General features: G+C 35.8%; 1 non-coding gene across 1 annotated transcript; it reads left to right on the forward strand.

Annotated features, from left to right (window-relative positions):
- Positions 1 to 276: 276 nt before the first annotated feature.
- Positions 277 to 350, forward strand: TRNAN-GUU (transfer RNA asparagine (anticodon GUU)). Its single transcript has one exon. It is a non-coding gene; the product is annotated as a tRNA-Asn (tRNA).
- Positions 351 to 4945: the final 4595 nt, after the last annotated feature.

The following is a 4945-nucleotide window of genomic DNA, read 5'->3' on the forward strand; positions in this document are numbered from 1 at the left end:
TTTTGATTTTAGTTGGAGAGCGGTACAAGTTTTTCATGAGCCTTTGCTTCTGATTCCTCGTAAACTTGTTAAAACAGCTATGTCCCTTACTTTTATTCAATTTTTAAATAAAATAAGCACTTTAATGGAGAACTAAATTAGATAGACCCAAATAATGCATGATCCAAATCTTACCAAGAGAACAAAAACAAAAAAGGAATCTTACTAAGAGGTTATCTCTCCGTTTGCTTTGTCTTCCAGAATATACTTGACTTTATATTGTGTTAGTGTCAACAAGCTGGAATAGCTCAGTTGGTTAGAGCGTGTGGCTGTTAACCACAAGGTCGGAGGTTCAAACCCTCCTTCTAGCGTGTTGATTTTTCTACTTTTGCCTATCATTTTCTACTTTTGCCTAGGGGTGGGCATATTTCGGTCAGAAGAAATCGATCGAATCGGAAATATTTTATTTCGGTTTCGGTTTAAAATTTTAAAATTTCAGTTTTTCGGTTCGGTTTTTGGTTATTAATTTATTTAGTTCTGTTAACCGAAAAATCGAATTATTAGCATATAGGTTATTTAAGTTATATATAGGCTAAGCTCATAGGTAATAAATTAATACTATTAGGTCCAATCTATCAAAGACTCAACCCAATTAAGTAAGTCCATGAGCTTCCCAATCTTGAAGACTTTCACTCTATTAAAATTTCCATAGCATAGATGATAGTACACCGGGAGGATTTCACACAGAGTTGTAATTTACACTATATTTGAAATTTATGATCCATAATAGTGTGCAAAGTTTAGTCTATTTTTTTTTTATGTTTTATAAACACAATATTTCCAAGAAGTCCAAAGTTTTGGGAAAAAATAACAAATTCGCAGTCCTATTATTACATAGAAGAAGCCCAACATGATAATGTTCAAACCAAAAATCGAATCGAAATAAACTGAACCAAACTTATTTCTGTGCGGTTGCAATTACTATTTTTACAAAACCGAAAAGCAAATAACCGAACCGAATTTCTTCGAACCGAACCGAACCGACTGAATGCACACCCCTACTTTTGTCCATATCAAACCGTTCAGAGTTTGGACTAACCCAACAACATAAGACAACACCAACACCAACACCAACACCCAGCCCATGACTTTATTTTCTACGTTTGCTATTATCAAACTGTTCACAATTTGGACTAATCCAACAACATAAGACAACACCAACACCCAGCCCATGACTTTCTCCCAGATACAACATCACATGGACTAGTCCAGCAATTAGCAGTTTGTTCTAAAAGAAGGAAAACAATTATAGTCTTTTTGAACTAATAATTCGTCAAGACATCCTTATACGAACTCAATAATGCGGAAGCCCAAAAAAAGATATTTTTACATTTTTATGGCATACAGTAAACTATATTACTCTTCATACTTAATTTTTAATATAATTACCTTTTATATACCTAATTATCATTTATGTACATTTTAGGAGTTTTAATGGTATTAATTAGTCTCCTAATTTAACTCTACCGTATATTCCCACTCCCCCCAAATTTCTCTCTCCAAATCTCACCCCCTCACTTACGTATCAAACCACACCCCACGATTTCCTCTTCAATCACCCATTATTTTCTCTTCTAAAACCAGCGAAAATCTGTAACCCCTCCATCATTGATAACCATTAAAAAGCTTTGAAGTTTTGAATTCGAATTTGGGTTTTCAAAAGACATTGTTGGTTGGATTGGATGTTGTTGCAAAGAATTGAGAATTCTCTCTACGTCTCTCTCAATCTCTCAATCCCAAATTTCAGTAATATAAAGCAAAGGAAAAGAGAGCAACAATTCCACCATTGACAGCCATTAAAAAGCTTTGAAGCTTTGAATTTAAATTTGGGTTTCCAAAAATCATTATTTGTTTGGATTGGGTGTTGTTGCAAATAATTAGGAATATGGTTTGGAGTTTATATCTCAATTTTGAGGGATTTTCGTGAAGATTAGACTTGGTTTTGGCTGAATTTCAGCTTGAAACTCGAAGAAGAAGACATGACATACATTATATTGTAGAAAAATTGTAGAAAAATTGTATGATATTATAGTTGTATATACAACAACAACAACAACAACAACAACAACAACGACCCAGTATAATCCCACAAGTGGGGTCTGGGGAGGGTAATATGTACGCAGACCTTACCCCTACCCCGAAGGGTAGAGAGGCTGTTTCCAGGAGACCCTCGGCTCAAAAAAGCAACAGGAGCCGATATATTAGTACCATAAAAATGCATAATAAAATAACAGCAATATAAGAGATATGAAATACAGAATACGAAATACGAAATAGATGGCTGGTATAGTAAAACTAGCAGGTAAAGCCCTGCATCAATAGACGACCAATGACATTCTTAGTCTAACTCCTAACTGGCTAGTCTCACTCTATTGTGCTGTAGAAATATTCACAAGTTTCCCCTAACCTACAACCTTAATGCTCGACCTCCATAATTCCCTGTCAAGGGCCATGTCCTCAGTAATCCTAAGTCGCGCCATGTCCTGTCTGATCACCTCTCCCCAATACTTCTTAGGTCGCCCTCTACCTCTCCGCGTGCCCACTACAGCCAGTCGCTCACACCTCCTCACCGGTGCATCAGTGCTCCTCCTTTGAATGTGCCCGAACCATCTGAGTCTTACTTCCCGCATCTTGTCCTCCATGGGGGCCACGCCCACCTTCTCTCGAATATCTTCATTCCTAATCTTATCCATCCTTGTATGCCCGCACATCCACCTCAACATCCTCATCTCTGCTACTTTCATCTTCTGGATGTGTGAGTTCTTTACCGGCCAACATTCAGTTCCATATAACATGGCAGGCCTAACCACTGCTCTATAAAACTTACCTTTTAGTAACGGTGGCACTTTCTTGTCACACAAGACTCCCGACGCTAACCTCCACTTCATCCACCCCACCCCTATACGGTGTGTGACATCCTCGTCAATCTCCCCGATCCCCTGAATAACCGATCCAAGGTACTTGAAACTACCCCTCTTGGGAATGACTTGAGAGTCAAGCCTCACTTCAACTCCCGCTTCCGTCGGCTCAACTCCAAATTTGCACTCGAGGTATTCCGTCTTCGTCCTGCTCAACTTGAAACCTTTAGACTCAAGAGCATGTCTCCAAATCTCTAGCCTCTCGTTGACGCCGCCTCGTGTCTCATCAATTAGAATAATGTCATCAGCAAATAGCATGCACCATGGCACCTTCCCTTGAATATGATGAGTCAATGCATCCATCACCAAGGCAAATAGGAATGGGCTGAGCGTAGACCCTTGGTGCAACCCCGTAACAACTGGAAAGTGTTCAGAGTCGCCTCCAACTGTCCTAACCCGAGTCTTAGCTCCAACATACATGTCTTTAATCACCCTAATATAGTCAACCGGGACCCCTTTATCCTCTAAGCAACTCCATAAGACCTCCCTAGGAACCCTATCGTACGCTTTCTCCAGATCAATAAACACCATGTGTAGATCCTTCTTCCTATCTCTGTACTGTTCTACCATCCTCCTAATAAGGTGGATAGCTTCTGTGGTAGATCGCCCCGGCATGAACCCGAACTGGTTGTCTGAAATAGACACCGTCCTCCGCACTCTCATTTCTATAATTGAGTAGAAATAATGTATGAAAATTGTAGATAAGTTGTCTAATATATAATTAGTTGTATGATTTTTTTTTTTACTATGTATAAAAAAATACAAAAAATACAAAAGACATATTGTATAAATTTTGTATAAAATTTGTATTTAAGTTGTATGTTATTGTAGTTGTATTTAACTAGGTAGAAATAATGTGTGAAAGTTGTAGATAAGTTGTAGATAAATTGTATAATATATAATTAGTTGTATGAAATTTATTTTTATTATGTATAAATCAGATACAAATATACAAAAGACATATTGTATAAATTTTGTATAAAAAATGTATTTAAGTTGTATGATATTGTAGTTGTATTTAATTGTGTAGAAATAATGTATAAAAATAAACACGTCGTAATAGCTGTTGGAACTTTGAAAGTGAAGTTAGCTATTCTATTCGTATTTGCTAAGTAAATAGTAGTAGAAGATATGATACAATACGAACCAAGAGAGGGACCATTATTCATTAATGAAAACTCAAATCCACTCAATTTGTCCGTCGCGAACTTATGGAGACGTATGCCTAACTCAAAACTACACTAACACTACACATAAGTAACCATAGTTTCTGTTAACAAAAACTAGTGTCAAGAAAAATTGTATCAGTTTCTCTGGGCACAAATCAATATTCTAGTAATTATTTTCAAAGTTAGAAGACCTTTGGTAATCTCCTAAAACCTTGCACATTGAAAGATAAATTTTATTCATTATTGAAGGCACTCAAACAAGTTTCCTCATCTGATGAAAGTTGCAACCAAACCAGAGATGTAAAAGAAATCAAGGAAGAAACAAGTACTAAATAAAAATAAAAAATACGACCTAAAAATTATTTAGCGAAAACATGAAATGTAACTTTATTTGAAGCTGTGAAATACATCTTTAAGCTTTTCTCTTTTAAGTGATAGAATCTCTTGTTGAACAAAAAAAATATCAGCAAAATGTATATGCACAGATATACAGAAGGAAAAAATATCAAATAAAAGTAAAAACTGAGAAACCTTCTTGAAGAAATCAGCCGAACATAATGGAAGATCTGGAGAGAAAGGGGAGAAAGGAGAAAAAAAAAGGAAAATGATATAACTAAATCCCTTAATTGAAGGCACTAATAATGGATTGGGAGCCTTTTAAGGTGGAATGTATATATTTTGTAAATAAAACTTGTGTAGGTAGGGTAATTTACTAAACAAAAATATTTAGGGTAATATAATTTACTATATGGCATAGGAATGTAAAAATCTAAAAAAAAACTAGAAGATAGATAAGTAATGAAACAAGAGATAGAATAA

The sequence above is a fragment of the Nicotiana sylvestris genome, chromosome 6, assembly GCF_000393655.2.
Source record: "Nicotiana sylvestris chromosome 6, ASM39365v2, whole genome shotgun sequence".
Taxonomy (NCBI): domain Eukaryota; kingdom Viridiplantae; phylum Streptophyta; class Magnoliopsida; order Solanales; family Solanaceae; genus Nicotiana; species Nicotiana sylvestris.